Source organism: Oryctolagus cuniculus, chromosome 20, assembly GCF_051225735.1.
Source record: "Oryctolagus cuniculus isolate XC-2025 breed Fujian yellow rabbit chromosome 20, ASM5122573v1, whole genome shotgun sequence".
NCBI lineage: Eukaryota > Metazoa > Chordata > Mammalia > Lagomorpha > Leporidae > Oryctolagus > Oryctolagus cuniculus.
In genome coordinates this window covers 24,279,457-24,302,629 of record NC_142886.1, presented here as the reverse complement: position 1 = coordinate 24,302,629, position 23,173 = coordinate 24,279,457, and the positions used below count along the sequence as shown (strand labels likewise).

Genomic DNA, 23,173 nt, shown 5'->3' with positions numbered 1-23,173 from the left:
TCTCACCACTAGGGCACGAACGCAGAGCCGCCTCTGAATGGTCCCACTTCTCCACTGTTGGAACTTTCTCCAAAGTTACTTGCGGAGTCACCTTCCAACACATGCATTTTGGGGGACCCTGTAGCAAACTTACTTACAAAAAGCCCACAGGCAGAGGTCAGTGAACTGTCACAAGCCCAGCATAGCAAATCCATGTAACCAAGCAGAGGGGTCCCTAAACATCAGTACCGGCCCCCCTGCTGCCACCCCAGTCCTGCTCCAGGCGTTTTTCTCTTTCCCGAAGGTACTCTATCCTGACTGCAGCACCTCTGGGTAGTTTCCCGTTGTACTTTGCGGGAATGAATCCTGAAACGCGTCTTCTCTAGTGCTTGTGTTCTTTCACTCCGGGTATCTGTGAGAATCATCTATATTGCTGGGTATGGTGATAGGCCATTCACCAACACGGCACAATAGTATTCCATGTGTGATTGTAAAAGAGTTTGTCTATTTTCCTGCATTCAGTAGTTCCCAGTTTGGAACTATTAGGAATAGTGTTACAGACATTAAAAAATCTTTTGCCTTTTTTTAAATTAATTTATTTATTTTTGACAGGCAGAGTGGACAGTGAGAGAGAGAGACAGAGAGAAAGGTCTTCCTTTGCCGTTGGTTCACCCTCCAATGGCCGCCGCGGCCCGCGCGCTGCAGCGCTGATCCGATGGCAGGAGCCAGGAGCCAGGTGCTTTTCATGGTCTCCCATGGGGTGCAGGGCCCAAGCAGCTGGGCCATCCTCCACTGCACTCCCTGGCCACAGCAGAGGGCTGGCCTGGAAGAGGGGCAACCGGGACAGAATCTGGTGCCCCGACCAGGACTGGAACCCGGTGTGTCGGCGCTGCTAGGCGGAGGATTAGCCTAGTGAGCCGCGGCGCCGGCCTCTTTTGCCTTTTTTTAAAAGATTTATTTTATTTATTTGAAAGAGTTACACAGAGAGAGGAGAGGCAGAGAGACAATGGGGGGGTGTGTGTCTTCCTTTCGCTGGTTCACTCCCCAATTGACTGCAATGGCCGGAGCTGTGCCAATCTGAAGCCAGGAGCCAGGAGCTTCTTCCGGGTCTCCCACATGGGTGCAGGGGCCCAAGGACTTGGGCCATCTTCTACTGCTTTCCCAGGTCACAGCAGAGAGCTGGATCAGAAGAGCAGCAGCCAGGACTAGAACCGGCATCCATATGGGATGACAGCACTTCAGGCCAGGGCATTAACCCGCTGTGCCACAGCGTATGCCCCATCTTTTGTCTTTTGATGGACATAAACAGTATAGTGGAAACATGGGATTGGAACTGCTGTATCATAGAGAATGGGAATATTGAGTCTTAGTAGATTGTGGTAGATACTAAATGTCCAACTTTTGAATATGGCTTTGTAGGTATGTAGGCATAATGTATGATGTATATTTTCTCCATATACACACACATATGCTATATGCATATATGTATATATAAAAATATGTAGTGTTTTACCCATATATACAAACTATTACCCTTTATCAATGTCTCATCTTTTGCATACCAAGTTTAACATGTGTACAAAACACCAGGAGTATTTTTCTTCTTCTTTTTTTTTTTTAGATTTATTTTATTTATTTGAAAGAGAGTTACAGAGAGAGGTAGAGCGAGAGCCAGAGAGAGATCCTCCCTCTGCTGGTTCGCTCCCCAAATGACCACAATGGCCAGAGGTGAGCTGATCCAAAACCAGGAGCTACTTCAGGGTCTCCCTTGTGGGTGCAGGGGCCCAAGCACTTGGGCCATCTTCTACTGCTTTCCCAGGCCATAGCAGAGAGCTGGATTGGTAGTGGAGCAGCTGGGACTCGAACCGGCGCCCATATGGGATGCCGGCACTGCATGCTGTGGCATTCACCTGCTGTGCCACAGCGCTGGCCTTCAGGAGTATTTTGCAAATAGTACAGCGAGCAGAACTGCCTTCCCTCATTTTCCCTTTTCTGTCCTTTGCTGAGGTTTTAAGTTACCTTAAGATGTTTTCTGATGATCTCTAAGCCTCTATATTTACAACTTGAATCCTTACCCAGGAAGACTTTTCACCTTTGAAAGATTTATTTATTTATTTATTTGAGATAGAGATACAGATCTCCCGTTCCCCAGCTGCCCACAACTGCCAGGAGTAGGCCAGGCTGAAGCCAAGAGCTGGGAACTCAAACCAGTTCTGTGTGGATGGTAGGCATGCAGGTGCCTGAGCCATCACCTGCTGCTTCCCAGGTATGTTAGCAGGAAGCTGGAATCCAGATCAGAGCTGGAACTCAAACACAGATGCTCTAATGAGGGATGCAGGTACCAAACACCTTCTTGACTACTGTGGCAGAAAATACCTACACCTGATTTTTCATGTTTTATAGAATATAGTTTCAGGTGTAACAAGCATATACAGATCTCATCATGTATGTGGGTTTTTTTTTTTCAAATTGTATTTATTTATTTAATTGGAAGGTAGGGTTACAGAGAGAGTGGGGAGAGAGAAGTCTCCCATCCATTGCCAGGAGTCTGGGAGCTTTGTAGCATCATTCTGTCATACCCTGTTGGTCAAGGAAGTCACAGAATCTCACCAAAGCTCAAGGAAAACGGAGTCTGCTTCTTTTTTTTTTTTTTAAGGTTTATTTATTTTTATTTGAAAGGCAGAATTGGAGAGAGGGGGAGATCTTCCTTCTGCTGGTTCACTGCTAAGTTATTTATACCACTACTCTACCATGAGCTTCCTATATTTTTTGAAAGATTTATTTTATTTGAAAGCAGAGTTATTTATAGAGAGGGAGATGGAGCAATCTTCCATCTGCTGGTTCACTGCCTAAATGGCCATGACAGTCAGGGCTGAGCCAGGCCAAAGCCAGGAGTAGGAGCTCCATAGAGGTCTCCCATGTGAGTGCCGCGGCCCAAGGACTTGGGCCACCCTCTGCTGCTTTCCCAGGCACATTAGCAGGGAGCTGGAGCAGAAGAGGACTAGCCAGGACACGAACTGGTGCCCATATGGGATGCTGCAGGCAGAGGCTTAGCCCACTATGAAACAGCGCCTGCTCCAAGAATTTATTGTTTCAAAACAGGATTTATTTTACAGGCAGAGAAACAGAGATAGACACACACATACACAGGGACAGCTTCTGTCCACTGGTTCACTGCCCAAATGCTGGGCTAGGCCAAAGTCAGAAGCTGGGAACTCAATCCAGATCTCCCACATAGGTCAGGAACCCAGTCCCTTGAGCCATCACTCCTGCTTCCCAGGTTCTGCATTAGCAGAAATCTGGAGTCAGGGGCCAGAGACAGGGGTTGAACCCAGTACTCGAATATGGAATTTGGGGGATTCCAACAAATAGGCTAAACACCTGCCCCAGCAAATTTTTTTAATTAAAAATTAATCACAGGGCCTGCACTGTAGCGTAGTGGATAAAGCCTCTGCCTGCAGTGCTGGCATTCCATGTGGGCGCTGGTTTGAGATCCAGCCACTCCATTTCCAGTCCAGCTCTCTGCTATGACCTGGGAAAGCAGTGGAAGGTGTCCCAAGTTCTTGGGACCCTGCACGCACATGGCAGACCTGGAAGAATCTCCTGGCTCCTGGCTTCAGATTGGCATAGCTCTGGCCATAGTGGCCATCTGGAGAGTAAACCAGTGGATGGAAGCTCGCTCTCTCTCTCTCTTTCTCTCTCACTGCTTCTGCCTTTCTTTCTTCTTCTTCTTTTTCAAAGATTGATTTATTTATCTGAAAGTCAGAGTTACACTAAGAGAGGAGAGGCAGGCCATCCCTCTCTGTGTGGGATGCCATACACCTACTCGCTAAAAAAGTCAACAAGGAAACAAAACACAATAATCATAAATTAAGTTTTTCTTTAAAAAAATTTATTTATTTGAAATGCACAGAACAAGACAGATCTTCCACTTCCTTGTTCACCCTTCAAATTCCTGTAACAGCTAGGGCTGGGCTAGGCTGAAGTCAGGAGCCAGGAATTCATTCCTGATGTCCCACGTTTGTGGTAGGGACCTGTCACTCAAGCCATCATCTGCTACCTCCCAGGGTGTGCAACAGCAGGACTGTAGGTGGAGGAGCTGGGACCCAAGCCAAGCATTCCAAAATGGGATGCAGGTGTAACAGCACAGATTTCATTGTGGACATTGATAACACGAATATTAAATTATTTTCATGTTTATCATTTTCTAAAATTTATTTAACAGGTAGAGTTATAGACAGTGAGAGAGAGAGAGAGACCAAGAGAAAGGTCTTCCTTCCATTGGTTCACTCCCCAAATGGCCACCACAGCCGGCGCTGCACCGATCTGAATCCAGGGGCTTCCTCCCGGTCTCCCTTGCGGGCGCAGGGGCCCAAGCACTTGGGCCATCCTCCACTGCCCTCCCGGGCCACAGCAGAGAGCTGGCCTGGAAGAGGAGCAACCGGAACTAGAACCCGCCGACAATATGGGATGCCGGCATCACAAGGTGGAGGATTAACCAAGTGAGCCATGGCGCTGGCCCAATGATGTTTATCATAGTTAAAATCACTTACATATTTTAGGCAGGGGCCGTGGCTCGATAGGCTAAACCCCCGCCTTGCGGTGCTGGCACACCAGGTTCTAGTCCATCCAGTTCAGGGCATCGGATTCTGTCCCGATTGCCCCTCTTCCAGGCCAGCTCTCTGCTGTGGCCAGGGAGTGCAGTGGAGGATGGCCCAAGTGCTTGGGCCCTGCTCCCATTGGAGACCAAGAGAAGCACCTGGCTCCTGCCTTTGGATAGGTGCGGTGCATCTGCCGTGGCGGCCATTGGAGGGTCAACCAACGGCAAAGGAAGACTTTTCTCTGTGTCTTTCTCTCTCACTATCCACCCTGCCCTGTAAAAAAAAAAAAAAGAAAAACAACAACAACAACAACAACAAAAACCACACACACAATCACTTACATATTTCATCTAAATAATCTCTTGAGTTTTTATAAAAACTAGATCATAAGGTCCATATGTATAAACAAAACAACAAAATTTGTTTGCTAGGAGAATCTTTATTCATCCAAAGAGAAGTTATCAAAGGACTGAAACTTTGAAAATGTTTAGTAGTTCATATCTAACTAGTAATCGCTTTGTAGCTAAGATGTTACTTCTGTTTTTAAAGTAGAAACTCAAATCTGATATTAAAACAGCTTTGATATTTGCAGTCATTTCTGGATACTTTAAAGCCTCTAGCTTACAAAGGACAACTCAAACAATGAACATGCTATGGAAATAGTTGTTTTACTACATTATTTGGGGATTAACAACAAGAAAAAAGTCTGTGCTTGTTTAGTAAGAACAGTGTTTCCTGTGGTTTTTTGAAGATTTTCAATCTGTGGTTGGTTTAAGCCACAGATTTGGAATCCACAGATAAGAAGGGGTAACTGCGATGCCTTTCTTTTACAGTAGGCAATTATTTCTCTATTATTCAGACATTTAGCAAATAATGCTTTTTTTAAAAATCCTTTATTTATTTTGTTTGAAAGTCAGAGTTATAGAGCGAGCAAGAGTGACAATGACAATGGGAGAGAAAGAGAGAGAGAAAGAGAGAATCTTCCATCTGCTGGTTCACTCCCTGAATGGCCACAATGGCCAGGGCTGGCCCAAGCCAAAGCCAAGAGCTTCATCCAGGTTTCCCATGTGGGTGCAGGGTCCGCAAGCATTTGGGCCAATTTCCACTGCCTTTCCAGGCCATTAGCAGGGAGCTGGATCAGAAGTGGAGCAGCTGGGACACACACTGGTGCCCATACGGATGCTGGCACTGCAGGTGGCATATTTACCTGCTACACCACAATCCTGGCCCCCCAGCACATAAGTATTGAACTCCAGTTGTGCAGCAGGCACTGATAATCAGCGCTCCCCTTCCTTTCTGAGCTGAAGCCTTGTTGGTGGCATGTTTGCAATAGTAAGAGGTGTGCTTTTATCACCTCTCATGTTTTCTGCACAATCACTCCCTCCCACACTGATGAGACATTAGATTTTTTAATGTTTGCCTTTAAGGGTATGAGAAGTTATTTCACAATAGTTTTTTTTTTTTTTTCATTTGAGAGACAGACAGTGAGAGATCTCCTATCTGCTGCTTTATTGCACCAAATGCCTGCAAAAGCCAGGGCTGGGCCAGGCCTAAGCCAGGAGCCAAGAACTCCATCCAGGTCTCCCACATGGGTGGTAGGAACCCAACTACTTTAGCCATCACTGATACCTCCCAGGGTCTGTATTGGCAGGTGTGGGGAGCAAACCGGACTAGACTGAGTTACTGGAATTAAGACTTATTCTCTGCATCTGCTCTCCCACAATATGGCGCTGGGAGAGAAGTAAATAGCTTCCGCACAGCTGCCTCCAGTTCAACCAATAAACTGTAGGACTTGCTACTGATTGGAGGAGGGCAGCGTACTCGGCGTGTGGGCAGCCGAGTTAGGATTGGCGGAGGAGGACTATAAAGGAGGAGAGAGACGGCATGCACCAGGAACATCTAAGGGGAACATCTATCTGAAGGAACACCTGTGCAGCCCCCGAGAAAGCCGGCCGGCGGTGTGCCGCTCCCCTGCGGAAGTGGGGAATGTGGCCAGGGGGAACCGCCCTTCCACGGAGGTGGAAGGGATAGTAGCCAACCCGGGAAGAACCAGCAGCAAACCCGGGGAGGGCCGAGCAGACGAAAGAACAGCGCAGGGTCCTGTGTCGTTCCTCCACGAAGAGGGGGAGTGACATAATGGTGCCGTGACTCGGATGTGAAGCCTGGGCAGGGTTTAGTGTCGTTCCCCCACGAAGACGGGGAGCGACATAATGGTGCCGTGACTGGGATGTGAAGCCTAGGCAGGGTTTAGTGTCGTTCCCCCACGAAGACGGGGAGCGACAGCAGGAAGGTGGAATTGGGAGTTGGAGCCAGGAATCAAACCCAGGCCGTCTGATACTGGATGCAGGCTTCCTAACCCAGTGTTTTAATTGCTAGGCTAAAGTCTTTCTCTGCAAAGTGTATTCTCTATGATCACTAAGTAGGAGTTGAGAGTCTCTTTATAGGTTTATTGAATTTTTTCCTTTTTAAAAATTGACTTTTTCTATCCTTTGCCCATTTTTCTAGAGTTATATGTCATTGATCTATATTTTTTAAAAAATATTCTGGTATGTATGTAAAAATGCATTCATTAAATAAAAAAATTAAAAAATAAAATTCTGGATTCTGATAATTTTGTCTACTGTATCATAAACATCTTCTGTTGTATACATTTTACCTTTGTCTCACTGAGGTTTCTGTAATTCCTTTATAGATTTTGCTTTCTGGATCTACATAAGAAATCCTTCCTAAGATATGAATGACATTTTTTTCCCAATAGTTTTGACTTTATTTTTTTTTCACAAATAGGTCTTTAATCATCTGGAGTTCATTTTTGTTTAAGATGTGAGGTAGGGATCTAATTTTTTCCCTACATAAATGGCCAACAACCACCATTCCCCAACTATTTACACTACTTATATTTCATGCTTCCATATATTTGTAGGCATACACAAGGGTGCTTTAAAAAGTTTGTGAGAAAGAATAAAATAAAAGTTTATTTTGGGCTGGCGCTGTAGCTCAATCGGCTAATCCTCTGCCTGCGGTGCCGGCACCCCGAGTTCTAGTACCGGTTGGGGTGCCGGACCCTGTCCAAGTTGATCCTCTTCCAGGCCAGCTCTCTGCTGTGGCCCGGGAAGGCAGTGGAGGATGGCCCAAGTGCTTAGGCCCTGCACCCGCATGGGAGACCAGGATGAAACACCTGGCTCCTGGCTTCAAATCGGCACATCGCCGGCCATGGTGACCATTTCGGGAGTGAACCAACGGAAGGAAGACCTCTCTCTCTGCCTCTCTCACTGTCTAACACTGTCTGTAAAATAAAATAAAAAAAAATAGTATATCATCTGGAAGGAGATGAGGTTGCCCCTGAGGTCAAGTGGAAGGATTTCATACTGGAGAGAGACTTTTTATCATACACCCATTAGCACTGTTGGTTCTTTGCTTGTTACTTGTATCTGTTACACTATTTTAACATTGTTTACCAAAGAACTACTTCTCAATTTTACTTCGTTTCTTTCATGTTTCACAGTGATATTAGGGTCACTCAAACGGGTCACAGGAAAATTTCCCTCTTGCATATCAAATGAACCTGCTCATTCCTGGCCCTTAACCACACTGTTCCTGTGGGCACATACACAAGTCAAGGGGACAGGAACAGCTGGGCACTCATGGGAGAGCAATTCTGAGTACACCATGCTTTCAAGCCCATTTTTCTAGACAGTGGTTTTCAGAGTCCGGCTGCTTCGGGATCGCCATGGAAAGGTGTTCACAACTCAGACTGCTGCTTGCAGATTCACAGTCCAGATGGATTAAATCGGATAGGGCCAGAAAGCTGCATCTCTAACGAGTTCCCTGCTCTTGCTACTGTGGGGCTGGTGCACGGTGGATGAGCAGCTGCTCTCCAGCCTAAATGTGCAGAGAAATCACTCAGGAAGACAGGTGCAGGTAGCAGAGCAGACGGCTCACCTGGCGGCAGGAAGAGCGTGGCGCGCACCCGTCCCGCGCGCACCGGCTGGCGCCGCACCCCCGGCGGCAGGAAGCGGCGCTCCAGCAGCGCGCGGGCCAGGAGCTGCCCGGGCTCCGGGGCGTGGCCGTCCAGCACCTCCAGCTGCACGGCCAGCGGCGTCTGCACGTCCCGCTTGGTCAGACGCCAGAAGGGCCTGTCGGGCTGCAGGGCCCAGAGGAGCCCCATGGGCTCGAGCCCCGCGAAGCTGCCGCCCAGCGCGGGCGCGCGCGCCAGGTCCAGCTGGCCGCCGGCGTCGGCGCAGTAGCGCGCGTGGGCCCGGAAGAGCGCGCCCTTCTCGTCGCGCAGGGACGCGCGCAGCGTGACCGGCTGCTCGGGGGCCAGGCCGCGCACGGCGATGCGCACCGGCTCGTCCCAGCAGCAGGGGCCCGCGGGCTCCACGCTCACCGTCGCCGCCATCCCGACGTGGAGGGAGGAAGCTGGAGGTGGCGGCCGGAGTCCCCCTCGGAGGTCGCGGCGAGCGCGCTGAGAGTCGCGACCGCGTCTGGAGCTGGGAGCGCTCGGGAGCTACGCCGCCCCCGAGGGCGTCGGGTGCTGCCAACCAGGGCACCGCGCGCGGCTCGCCCGAGGTGAGAGGCCCCGGGCTGCGTCTGAGATAACGGGAGCGAGGCTGTTGGGGCGGCCGGGGCGGGGCCGGGGCGCGCGGAGGTTCTGGGCGGCGCGGAACCGGTCCGGGAGGACATCCCCACCTCTCACCACTCACTTCATGGAGGGGAAGCTGGGAGCGCTGCTGGCGGGGATAGGGCACGTGAATGACAGCAAAGCCAACTCCAGCCCCTGCATGGGCTCCACGGCGACTTCAACAATTCCTTTTCCTGAAGTTGACCTTCGTCGCAGCCCATTGTGTGCTGCGCTGGCAGGATTCGGGGACGGGGCGATGATGGAAGGACAGAGATGTCTTTCCTGCGGTTCTGTAGGCTGAGTCCCAGGGCGAGGGGGTCCACGTTTGCCTGCGGTCCTGCTTGCTGTGTCACGGAGGAAGGGCAAAAGAGCCGGCCAGAGGGCGGAGGGAGGGGACACACTGGTCATCTCATCAGCCGCCCGCCGCGGGGGCAAACAACCCAATCTCACCACTAGGGCACGAACGCAGAGCCGCCTCTGAATGGTCCCACTTCTCCACTGTTGGAACTTTCTCCAAAGTTACTTGCGGAGTCACCTTCCAACACATGCATTTTGGGGGACCCTGTAGCAAACTTACTTACAAAAAGCCCACAGGCAGAGGTCAGTGAACTGTCACAAGCCCAGCATAGCAAATCCATGTAACCAAGCAGAGGGGTCCCTAAACATCAGTACCGGCCCCCCTGCTGCCACCGCAGTCCTGCTCCAGGCGTTTTTCTCTTTCCCGAAGGTACTCTATCCTGACTGCAGCACCTCTGGGTAGTTTCCCGTTGTACTTTGCGGGAATGAATCCTGAAACGTGTCTTCTCTAGTGCTTGTGTTCTTTCACTCCGGGTATCTGTGAGAATCATCTATATTGCTGGGTATGGTTATAGGCCATTCACCAGCACGGCTCAATCGTGTTCCATGTGTGATTGTAAAAGAGTTTGTCTATTTTCCTGCATTCAGTAGTTCCCAGTTTGGAACTATTAGGAATAGTGTTACAGACATTAAAAAATCTTTTGCCTTTTTTTAAATTAATTTATTTATTTTTGACAGGCAGAGTGGACAGCGAGAGAGAGAGACAGAGAGAAAGGTCTTCCTTTGCCGTTGGTTCACACTCTAATGGCCGCCGCGGCCCGCGCGCTGTGGCCGGCGCACCGCGCTGATCCGGATGGCAGGAGCCAGGAGCCAGGTGCTTTTCATGGTCTCCCATGGGGTGCAGGGCCCAAGCAGCTGGGCCATCCTCCACTGCACTCCCTGGCCACAGCAGAGGGCTGGCCTGGAAGAGGGGCAACCGGGACAGAATCTGGTGCCCCGACCAGGACTGGAATTCGGTGTGCCGGCGCCGCTAGGCGGAGGATTAGCCTAGTGAGCCGCGGCGCCGGCCTCTTTTGCCTTTTTTTAAAAGATTTATTTTATTTATTTGAAAGAGTTACACAGAGAGAGGAGAGGCAGAGAGACAATGGGGGGGTGTGTGTCTTCCATTCGCTGGTTCACTCCCCAATTGACTGCAATGGCCGGAGCTGTGCCAATCTGAAGCCAGGAGCCAGGAGCTTCTTCCGGGTCTCCCACATGGGTGCAGGGGCCCAAGGACTTGGGCCATCTTCTACTGCTTTCCCAGGTCACAGCAGAGAGCTGGATCAGAAGAGCAGCAGCCAGGACTAGAACCGGCATCCATATGGGATGACAGCACTTCAGGCCAGGGCATTAACCCGCTGTGCCACAGCGTATGCCCCATCTTTTGTCTTTTGATGGACATAAACAGTATAGTGGAAACATGGGATTGGAACTGCTGTATCATAGAGAATGGGAATATTGAGTCTTAGTAGATTGTGGTAGATACTAAATGTCCAACTTTTGAATATGGCTTTGTAGGTATGTAGGCATAATGTATGATGTATATTTTCTCCATATACACACATATGCTATATGCATATATGTATATATAAAAATATGTAGTGTTTTACCCATATATACAAACTATTACCCTTTATCAATGTCTCATCTTTTGCATACCAAGTTTAACATGTGTACAAAACACCAGGAGTATTTTTTTTCTTCTTTTTTTTTTTTAGATTTATTTTATTTATTTGAAAGAGAGTTACAGAGAGAGGTAGAGCGAGAGAGAGAGAGAGATCCTCCCTCTGCTGGTTCGCTCCCCAAATGACCACAATGGCCAGAGGTGAGCTGATCCAAAACCAGGAGCTACTTCAGGGTCTCCCTTGTGGGTGCAGGGGCCCAAGCACTTGGGCCATCTTCTACTGCTTTCCCAGGCCATAGCAGAGAGCTGGATTGGTAGTGGAGCAGCTGGGACTCGAACCGGCGCCCATATGGGATGCCGGCACTGCATGCTGTGGCATTCACCTGCTGTGCCACAGCGCTGGCCTTCAGGAGTATTTTGCAAATAGTACAGCGAGCAGAACTGCCTTCCCTCATTTTCCCTTTTCTGTCCTTTGCTGAGGTTTTAAGTTACCTTAAGATGTTTTCTGATGATCTCTAAGCCTCTATATTTACAACTTGAATCCTTACCCAGGAAGACTTTTCACCTTTGAAAGATTTATTTATTTATTTATTTGAGATAGAGATACAGATCTCCCGTTCCCCAGCTGCCCACAACTGCCAGGAGTAGGCCAGGCTGAAGCCAAGAGCTGGGAACTCAAACCAGTTCTGTGTGGATGGTAGGCATGCAGGTGCCTGAGCCATCACCTGCTGCTTCCCAGGTATGTTAGCAGGAAGCTGGAATCCAGATCAGAGCTGGAACTCAAACACAGATGCTCTAATGAGGGATGCAGGTACCAAACACCTTCTTGACTACTGTGGCAGAAAATACCTACACCTGATTTTTCATGTTTTATAGAATATAGTTTCAGGTGTAACAAGCATATACAGATCTCATCATGTATGTGGGTTTTTTTTTCAAATTGTATTTATTTATTTAATTGGAAGGTAGGGTTACAGAGAGAGTGGGGAGAGAGAAGTCTCCCATCCATTGCCAGGAGTCTGGGAGCTTTGTAGCATCATTCTGTCATACCCTGTTGGTCAAGGAAGTCACAGAATCCCACCAAAGCTCAAGGAAAACAGAGTCCGCTTCTTTTTTTTTTTTTTTTTAAGATTTATTTATTTTTATTTGAAAGGCAGAATTGGAGAGAGGGGGAGATCTTCCTTCTGCTGGTTCACTGCTAAGTTATTTATACCACTACTCTACCATGAGCTTCCTATATTTTTATAAAGATTTATTTTATTTGAAAGCAGAGTTATTTATAGAGAGGGAGATGGAGCAATCCTCCATCTGCTGGTTCACTGCCTAAATGGCCATGACAGTCAGGGCTGAGCCAGGCCAAAGCCAGGAGTAGGAGCTTCATAGAGGTCTCCCATGTGAGTGCCGCGGCCCAAGGATTTGGGCCATCCTCTGCTGCTTTCCCAGGCACATTAGCAGGGAGCTGGATCAGAAGAGGACTAGCCAGGACACGAACTGGTGCCCATATGGGATGCTGCAGGCAGAGCCTTAGCCCACTATGAAACAGCGCCGGCTCCAAGAATTTATTGTTTCAAAACAGGATTTATTTTACAGGCAGAGAAACAGAGATAGACACACACATACACAGGGACAGCTTCTGTCCACTGGTTCACTGCCCAAATGCTGGGCTAGGCCAAAGTCAGAAGCTGGGAACTCAATCCAGATCTCCCACATAGGTCAGGAACCCAGTCCCTTGAGCCATCACTCCTGCTTCCCAGGTTCTGCATTAGCAGAAATCTGGAGTCAGGGGCCAGAGACAGGGGTTGAACCCAGTACTCGAATATGGAATTTGGGGGATTCCAACAAATAGGCTAAACACCTGCCCCAGCAAATTTTTTTTAATTAAAAATTAATTACAGGGCCTGCGCTGTAGTGTAGCGGATAAAGCCGCTGCCTGCAGTGCTGGCATTCCACGTGGGCGCTGGTTTGAGATCCGGCCACTCCATTTCCAGTCCAGCTCTCTGCTATGTCCTGGGAAAGCAGTGGAAGGTGTCCCAAGTTCTTGGGACCCTGCATGCACATGGCAGACCTGGAAGAATCTCCTGGCTCCTGGCTTCAGATTGGCATAGCTCTGGCCATAGTGGCCATCTGGAGAGTAAACCAGTGGATGGAAGCTCGCTCTCTCTCTCTCTTTCTCTCTCACTGCTTCTGCCTTTCTTTCTTCTTCTTCTTTTTCAAAGATTGATTTATTTATCTGAAAGTCAGAGTTACACTAAGAGAGGAGAGGCAGGCCATCCCTCTCTGTGTGGGATACCAAACACCTACTCGCTAAAAAAGTCAACAAGGAAACAAAACACAATAATCATAAATTAAGTTTTTCTTTTAAAAAATTTATTTATTTGAAATGCACAGAACAAGACAGATCTTCCACTTCCTTGTTCACCCTTCAAATTCCTGTAACAGCTAGGGCTGGGCTAGGCTGAAGTCAGGAGCCAGGAATTCATTCCTGATGTCCCACGTTTGTGGTAGGGACCTGTCACTCAAGCCATCATCTGCTACCTCCCAGGGTGTGCAACAGCAGGACTGTAGGTGGAGGAGCTGGGACCCAAGCCAAGCATTCCAATATGGGATGCAGGTGTAACAACACAGATTTCATTGTGGACATTGATAACACGAATATTAAATTATTTTCATGTTTATCATTTTCTAAAATTTATTTAACAGGTAGAGTAATAGACCGTGAGAGAGAGAGAGAGAGACCGAGAGAAAGGTCTTCCTTCCATTGGTTCACTCCCCAAATGGCCACCACAGCCGGCGCTGCACCGATCTGAAGCCAGGGGCTTCCTCCCAGTCTCCCTTGCGGGTGCAGGGACCCAAGCACTTGGGCCATCCTCCACTGCCCTCCCGGGCCACAGCAGAGAGCTGGCCTGGAAGAGGAGCAACCGGAACTAGAACCCGCCGACAATATGGGATACCGGCATCACAAGGTGGAGGATTAACCAAGTAAGCCATGGCACTGGCCCAATCATGTTTATCATAGTTAAAATCACTTACATATTTCGGCTGGTGCCGCAGCTCACTAGGCTAATCCTCCGCCTAGCGGCGCCGGCACGCCGGGTTCTAGTCCCGGTCGGGGCGCCAGATTCTGTCCCGGTTGCTTCTCTTCCAGGCCAGCCCTCTGCTGTGGCCAGGGTGTGCAGTGGAGGATGGCCCAGGTGCTTGGGCCCTGCATCCCATGGGAGACCAGGAAAAGCACCTGGATCCTGGCTCCTGCCATCGGATCAGCGCAGTGCGCCGGCCGCGGCGGCCGTTGGAGGGTGAACCAATAGCAAAAGGAAGACCTTTCTCTTGGTCTCTCTCTCTCACTGTCCACTCTGCCTGTCAAAAAAAAAAAAAAATCACATATTTCATCTAAATAATCTCTTGAGTTTTTATAAAAACTAGATCATAAGGTCCATGTGTATAAATAAAACAACAAAATTTTGTTTGCTATGAGAATCTTTATTCATCCAAAGAGAAGTTATCAAAGGAAGGACTGAAACTTTGAAAATGTTTAATAGTTCATATCTAACTAGTAATCGCTTTGTAGCTAAGATGTTACTTCTATTTTTAAAGTAGAAACTCAAATCTGATATTAAAACAGCTTTGATATTTGCAGTCATTTCTGGGTACTTTAAAGCCTCTAGCTTACAAAGGACAACTCAAACAATGAACATGCTATGGAAATAGTTGTTTTACTACATTATTTGGGGATTAACAACAAGAAAAAAGTCTGTGCTTGTTTAGTAAGAACAGTGTTTCTTGTGGTTTTTTGAAGATTTTCAATCTGTGGTTGGTTTAAGCGACAGATTTGGAATCCACAGATAAGAAGGGGTAACTGTGATGCCTTTCTTTTACAGTAGGCAATTATTTCTCTATTATTCAGTCATTTAGCAAATAATGCTTTTTTAAAAAATCCTTTATTTAATTTGTTTGAAAGTCAGAGTTTGAGAGCGAGGAAGAGTGACAATGACAGTGGGGGGAGGAAGAGAGAGAGAGAAAGAGAAAGAAAGAGAGAGAGAATCTTCCATCTGCTGGTTCACTCCCTGAATGGCCACAATGGCCAGGGCTGGCCCAAGCCAAAGCCAAGAGCTTCATCCAGGTTTCCCATGTGGGTGCAGGGTCCGCAAGCATTTGGGCCAGTTTCCACTGCCTTTCCAGGCCATTAGCAGGGAGCTGGATCAGAAGTGGAGCAGCTGGGACACACACTGGTGCCCATACGGATGCTGGCACTGCAGGTGGCATATTTACCTGCTACACCACAATCCTGGCCCCCCAGCACATAAGTATTGAACTCCAGTTGTGCAGCAGGCACTGATAATCAGCGCTCCCCTTCCTTTCTGAGCTGAAGCCTTGTTGGTGGCATGTTTGCAATAGTAAGAGGTGTGCTTTTATCACCTCTCATGTTTTCTGCACAATCACTCCCTCCCACACTGATGAGACATTAGATTTTTTAATGTTTGCGTTTAAGGGTATGAGAAGTTATTTCACAATAGTTTTTTTTTTTTTTCATTTGAGAGACAGACAGTGAGAGATCTCCTATCTGCTGCTTTATTGCACCAAATGCCTGCAAAAGCCAGGGCTGGGCCGGGCCTAAGCCAGGAGCCAAGAACTCCATTCAGGTCTCCCACATGGGTGGTAGGAACCCAACTACTTTAGCCATCACTGATACCTCCCAGGGTCTGTATTGGCAGGAAGGTGGAATTGGGAGTTGGAGCCAGGAATCAAACCCAGGCCATCTGATACTGGATGCAGGCTTCCTAACCCAGTGTTTTAATTGCTAGGCTAAAGTCTTTCTCTGCAAAGTGTATTCTCTATGATCACTAAGTAGGAGTTGAGAGTCTCTTTATAGGTTTATTGAATTTTTTCCTTTTTAAAAATTGACCTTCTATCCTTTGCCCATTTTTCTAGAGTTATATGTCATTGATCTATATTTTTTAAAAAATATTCTGGTATGTATGTAAAAATGCATTCATTAAATAAAAAAATTAAAAAATTAAAAAATTCTGGATTCTGATAATTTTGTCTACTGCATCATAAACATCTTCTGTTGCATACATTTTACCTTTGTCTCACTGAGGTTTCTGTAATTCCTTTATAGATTTTGCTTTCTGGATCTACATAAGAAATCCTTCCTAAGATATGAATGACATTTTTTTTCCAATAGTTTTGACTTTATTTTTTTTTTCACAAATAGGTCTTTAATCATCTGGAGTTCATTTTTGTTTAAGATGTGAGGTAGGGATCTAATTTTTTCCCTACATAAATGGCCAACAACAACCATTCCCCAACTATTTACACTACTTATATTTGATGCTTCCATATATTTGTAGGCATACACAAGGGTGCTTTAAAAAGTTTGTGAGAAAGAATAAAATAAAAGTTTATTTTGGGCCGGCGCTGTAGCTCAATAGGCTAATCCTCTGCCTGCGGTGCCGGCACCCGAGTTCTAGTACCGGTCGGGGTGCCGGACCATGTCCAAGTTGATCCTCTTCCAGTCCAGCTCTCTGCTGTGGCCCGGGAAGGCAGTGGAGGATGGCCCAAGTGCTTAGGCCCTGCACCCGCATGGGAGACCAGGATGAAACACCTGGCTCCTGGCTTCAAATCGGCACATCGCCGGCCATGGTGACCATTTCGGGAGTGAACCAACGGAAGGAAGACCTCTCTCTCTGCCTCTCTCACTGTCTAACACTGTCTGTAAAATAAAATAAAAAAAAAATAGTATATCATCTGGAAGGAGATGAGGTTGCCCCTGAGGTCAAGTGGAAGGATTTCATACTGGAGAGAGACTTTTTATCATACACCCATTAGCACTGTTGGTTCTTTGCTTGTTACTTGTATCTGTTACACTATTTTAACATTGTTTACCAAAGAACTACTTCTCAATTTTACTTCGTTTCTTTCATGTTTCACAGTGATATTAGGGTCACTCAAACGGGTCACAGGAAAATTTCCCTCTTGCATATCAAATGAACCTGCTCATTCCTGGCCCTTAACCACACTGTTCCTGTGGGCACATACACAAGTCAAGGGGACAGGAACAGCTGGGCACTCATGGGAGAACAATTCTGAGTACACCATGCTTTCAAGCCCATTTTTCTAGACAGTGGTTTTCAGAGTCTGGCTGCTTCGGGATCGCCATGGAAAGGTGTTCACAACTCAGACTGCTGCTTGCAGATTCACAGTCCAGATGGATTAAATCGGATAGGGCCAGAAAGCTGCATCTCTAACGAGTTCCCTGCTCTTGCTACTGTGGGGCTGGTGCACGGTGGATGAGCAGCTGCTCTCCAGCCTAAATGTGCAGAGAAATCACTCAGGGCAGGAGGTCTTGTCAAGACTCAGGGTCTGCTAGAGCGGGTTGGGGCGAGGCCTGATGTCTGCTTCCCTAACCAGCTTCCTACAGCGCTGTTGTCTCTCGGATGTGTACATCAAGGAGCCACGGGGGAAAGAACAAGGGCCAAGGGGACGCCCTCTCAGGAAGACAGGTGCAGGTAGCACAGCAGACGGCTCACCTGGCGGCAGGAAGAGCGTGGCGCGCACCCGGCCCGCGCGCACCGGCTGGCGCCGCACCCCCGGCGGCAGGAAGCGGCGCTCCAGCAGCGCGCGGGCCAGGAGCTGCCCGGGCTCCGGGGCGTGGCCGTCCAGCACCTCCAGCTGCACGGCCAGCGGCGTCTGCACGTCCCGCTTGGTCAGAAGCCAAAAGGGCCTGTCGGGCTGCAGGGCCCAGAGGAGCCCCATGGGCTCGAGCCCCGCGAAGCTGCCGCCCAGCGCGGGCGCGCGCGCCAGGTCCAGCTGGCCGCCGGCGTCGGCGCAGTAGCGCGCGTGGGCCCGGAAGAGCGCGCCCTTCTCGTCGCGCAGGGACGCGCGCAGCGTGACCGGCTGCTCGGGGGCCAGGCCGCGCACGGCGATGCGCACCGGCTCGTCCCAGCAGCAGGGGCCCGCGGGCTCCACGCTCACCGTCGCCGCCATCCCGACGTGGAGGGAGGAAGCTGGAGGTGGCGGCCGGAGTCCCCCTCGGAGGTCGCGGCGAGCGCGCTGAGAGTCGCGACCGCGTCTGGAGCCGGGAGCGCTCGGGAGCTACGCCGCCCCCGAGGGCGTCGGGTCTGCCAACCAGGGCACCGCGCGCGGCTCGCCCGAGGTGAGAGGCCCGGGCTGCTTCTGAGGTAACGGGAGCGAGGCTGTTGGGGCGGCCGGGGCGGGGCCGGAGCGCGCGGAGGTTCTGGGCGGCGCGGAACCGGTCCGGGAGGACATCCCCACCTCTCACCACTCACTTCATGGAGGGGAAGCTGGGAGCGCTGCTGGCGGGGATAGGGCACGTGAATGACAGCAAAGCCAACTCCAGCCCCTGCATGGGCTCCACGGCGACTTCAACAATTCCTTTTCCTGAAGTTGCCCTTCGTCGCAGCCCATTGTGTGCTGCGCTGGCAGGATTCGGGGACGGGGCGATGATGGAAGGACAGAGAAGTCTTTCCTGCGGTTCTGTAGGCTGAGTCCCAGGGCGAGGGGGTCCACGTTTGCCTGCGGTCCTGCTTGCTGTGTCACGGTGGAAGGGCAAAAGAGCCGGCCAGAGGGCGGAGGGAGGGGACACACTGGTCATCTCATCAGCCGCCCGCCGCGGGGGCAAACAACCCAATCTCACCACTAGGGCACGAACGCAGAGCCGCCTCTGAATGGTCCCACTTCTCCACTGTTGGAACTTTCTCCAAAGTTACTTGCGGAGTCACCTTCCAACACATGCATTTTGGGGGACCCTGTAGCAAACTTACTTACAAAAAGCCCACAGGCAGAGGTCAGTGAACTGTCACAAGCCCAGCATAGCAAATCCATGTAACCAAGCAGAGGGGTCCCTAAACATCAGTACCGGCCCCCCTGCTGCCACCGCAGTCCTGCTCCAGGCGTTTTTCTCTTTCCCGAAGGTACTCTATCCTGACTGCAGCACCTCTGGGTAGTTTCCCGTTGTACTTTGCGGGAGTGAATCCTGCAACGTGTCTTCTCTAGTGCTTGTGTTCTTTCACTCCGGGTATCTGTGAGAATCATCTATATTGCTGGGTATGGCTATAGGCCATTCACCAGCACGGCTCAATCGTGTTCCATGTGAGATTGTAAAAGAGTTAGTCTGTTTTCCTGCATTCAGTAGTTCCCAGTTTGGAACTATTAGGAATAGTGTTACAGACATTAAAAAATCTTTTGCCTTTTTTTTATTTTTTATTTATTTATTTATTTATTTATTTTTGACAGGCAGAATGGACAGTGAGAGAGAGAAACACCCTCTAATGGCCGCCGCGGCCGGCGCGCTGGGGCCGGCGAACAGCGCTGTTCCGATGGCAGGAGCCAGGAGCCAGGTGCTTTTCATGGTCTCCCATGGGGTGCAGGGCCCAAGCAGCTGGGCCATCCTCCACTGCACTCCCTGGCCACAGCAGAGAGCTGGCCTGGAAGAGGGGCAACCGGGACAGAATCTGGCGCCCCGACCAGGACTAGAACCCGGTGTGCCAGCGCCGCTAGGCGGAGGATTAGCCTAGTGAGCCGGGGCGCTGGCCTCTTTTGCCTTTTTTTAAAAGATTTATTTTATTTATTTGAAAGAGTTACACAGAGAGAGGAGAGGCAGAGAGACAAAGGGGGTGGGTGTCTTCTATTCGCTGGTTCACTCCCCAATTGACTGCAATGGCCGGAGCTGTGCCAATCTGAAGCCAGCAGCTTCTTCCGGGTCTCCCACATGGGTGCAGGGGCCCAAGGACTTGGGCCATCTTCTACTGCTTTCCCAGGCCACAGCAGAGAGCTGGATCAGAAGAGGAGCAGCCAGGACTAGAACCGGCATCCATATGGGATGACAGCACTTCAGACCATGGCATAACCCGCTGTGCCACAGCGTATGCCCCATCTTTTGTCTTTTGATGGACATAAACAGTATAGTGGAAACATGGGATTGGAACTGCTGTATCATAGAGAATGGGAACATTGAGTCTTAGTAGATTGTGGTAGATACTAAATGTCCAACTTTTGAATATGGCTTTGTAGGTATGTAGGCATAATGTATGATGTATATTTTCTCCATATATACACACATATGCTATATGCATATATGTATATATAAAAATATGTAGTGTTTTACCCATATATACAAACTATTACCCTTTATCAATGTCTCATCTTTTGGATACCAAGTTTAACATGTGTACAAAACACCAGGAGTATTTTTTTTCTTCTTTTTTTTTTAAGATTTATTTTATTTATTTGAAAGAGAATTAGAGAGGTAGAGCGAGAGAGAGAGAGAGAGGTCCTCCCTCTGCTGGTTCGCTCCCCAAATGACCACAATGGCCAGAGGTGAGCTGATCCAAAACCAGGAGCTACTTCAGGGTCTCCCTTGTGGGTGCAGGGGCCCAAGCACTTGGGCCATCTTCTACTGCTTTCCCAGGCCATAGCAGAGAGCTGGATTGGTAGTGGAGCAGCTGGGACTCGAACCGGCGCCCATATGGGATGCAGGCACTGCATGCTGTGGCATTCACCTGCTGTGCCACAGCGCTGGCCTTCAGGAGTATTTTGCAAATAGTACAGCGAGCAGAACTGACTTCCCTCATTTTCCCTTTTCTGTCCTTTGCTGAGGTTTTAAGTTACTTCAGGATGTTTTCTGACGATCCCTAAGCCTCTATATTTACAACTTGAATCCTTACCCAGGAAGACTTTTCACTTTTGAAAGATTTATTTATTTATTTATTTGAGATAGAGATACAGATCTCCCGTTTACTCATTCATACCCCAGCTGCACACAACTGCCAGGAGTAGGCCAGGCTGAAGCCAAGAGCTGGGAACTCAAACCAGTTCTGTGTGGATGGTAGGCATGCAGGTGCCTGAGCCATCACCTGCTGCTTCCCAGGTATGTTAGCAGGAAGCTGGAATCCAGATCAGAGCTGGAACTCAAACACAGACGCTCTAATGAGGGATGCAGGTAGCAAACACCTTCTTGACTACTGTGGCAGCCAAATGCCTACACCTGATTTTTCATGTTTTATAGAACATAGTTTCAGGTGTAACAAGCATGTACAGCTCTCATCGTGTATGTGGGTTTTTTTTCAAATTGTATTTATTTATTTAATTGGAAGGTAGGGTTACAGAGAGAGTGGGAGAGAGAGAAGTCTCCCATCCATTGCCAGGAGTGTGGGAGCTTTGTAGCATCATTCTGTCATACCCTGTTGGTCAAGGAAGTCACAGAATCCCACCAAAGCTCAAGGAAAACAGAGCCCGCTTCTTTTTTTTTTTTTTTTTTTTAAGATTTATTTATTTTTATTTGAAAGGCAGAATTGGAGAGAGGGGGAGATCTTCCTTCTGCTGGTTCACTGCTATGTTATTTATACCACTACTCTACCATGAGCTTCCTATATTTTTATAAAGATTTATTTTATTTGAAAGCAGAGTTATTTATAGAGAGGGAGATGGAGCAATCTTCCATCTGCTGGTTCACTGCCTAAATGGCCATGACAGTCAGGGCTGAGCCAGGCCAAAGCCAGGAGTAGGAGCTCCATAGAGGTCTCCCATGCGAGTGCCGCGGCCCAAGGATTTGGGCCACCCTCTGCTGCTTTCCCAGGCACATTAGCAGGGAGCTGGATCAGAAGAGGACTAGCCAGGACACGAACTGGTGCCCATATGGGATGCTGCAGGCAGAGCCTTAGCCCACTATGAAACAGCGCCGGCTCCAAGAATTTATTGTTTCAAAACAGGATTTATTTTACAGGCAGAGAAACAGAGATAGACACACACATACACAGGGACAGCTTCTGTCCACTGGTTCACTGCCCAAATGCTGGGCTAGGCCAAAGTCAGGAGCTGGGAACTCAATCCAGATCTCCCACATAGGTCAGGAACCCAGTCCCTTGAGCCATCACTCCTGCTTCCCAGGTTCTGCATTAGCAGAAATCTGGAGTCAGGGGCCAGAGACAGGGGTTGAACCCAGTACTCGAATATGGAATTTGGGGGATTCCAACAAATAGGCTAAACACCTGCCCCAGCAAATTTTTTTAATTAAAAATTAATCACAGGGCCTGCGCTGTAGCGTAGTGGATAAAGCCTCTGCCTGCAGTGCTGGCATTCCACGTGGGCGCTGGTTTGACATCAGGCCACTCCATTTCCAGTCCAGCTCTCTGCTATGTCCTGGGAAAGCAGTGGAAGGTGTCCCAAGTTCTTGGGACCCTGCACGCACATGGCAGACCTGGAAGAATCTCCTGGCTCCTGGCTTCAGATTGGCATAGCTCTGGCCATAGTGGCCATCTGGAGAGTAAACCAGTGGATGGAAGACCTCTCTCTCTCTCTCTCACTCTCTCTCTCTCCTTCTGCCTTTCATTCTTCTTCTTCCTTTTTCTCAAAGATTGATTTATTTATCTGAAAGTCAGAGTTACACTAAGAGAGGAGAGGCAGGCCATCCCTCTCTGTGTGGGATGCCATACACCTACTCGCTAAACAAGTCAACAAGGAAACAAAACACAATAATCATAAATTAAGTTTTTCTTTTAAAAAATTTATTTATTTGAAATGCACAGAACAAGACAGATCTTCCACTTCCTTGTTCACCCTTCAAATTCCTGTAACAGCTAGGGCTGGGCTAGGCTGAAGTCAGGAGCCAGGAATTCATTCCTGATGTCCCACGTTTGTGGTAGGGACCTGTCACTCAAGCCATCATCTGCTACCTCCCAGGGTGTGCAACAGCAGGACTGTAGGTGGAGGAGCTGGGACCCAAGCCAAGCATTCCAATATGGGATGCAGGTGTAACAACACAGATTTCATTGTGGACATTGATAACACGAATATTAAATTATTTTCATTTTTATCATTTTCTAAAATTTATTTAACAGGTAGAGTTATAGACAGTGAGAGAGAGAGAGAGAGAGAGAGAGAGAGAGAGAGAGACCCCGAGAGAAAGGTCTTCCTTCCATTGGTTCACTCCCCAAATGGCCACCACAGCCGGCGCTGCACCGATCTGAAGCCAGGGGCTTCCTCCCAGTCTCCCTT

General features: G+C 48.9%; 2 pseudogenes; both read right to left on the bottom strand.

The window, feature by feature from the left end:
• Positions 1-8,106: 8,106 nt before the first annotated feature.
• Positions 8,107-9,199, bottom strand: LOC138847220 (peroxisomal succinyl-coenzyme A thioesterase pseudogene; annotated as a pseudogene).
• Positions 9,200-17,168: 7,969 nt separating this feature from the next.
• Positions 17,169-18,300, bottom strand: LOC149120106 (peroxisomal succinyl-coenzyme A thioesterase pseudogene; annotated as a pseudogene).
• Positions 18,301-23,173: the final 4,873 nt, after the last annotated feature.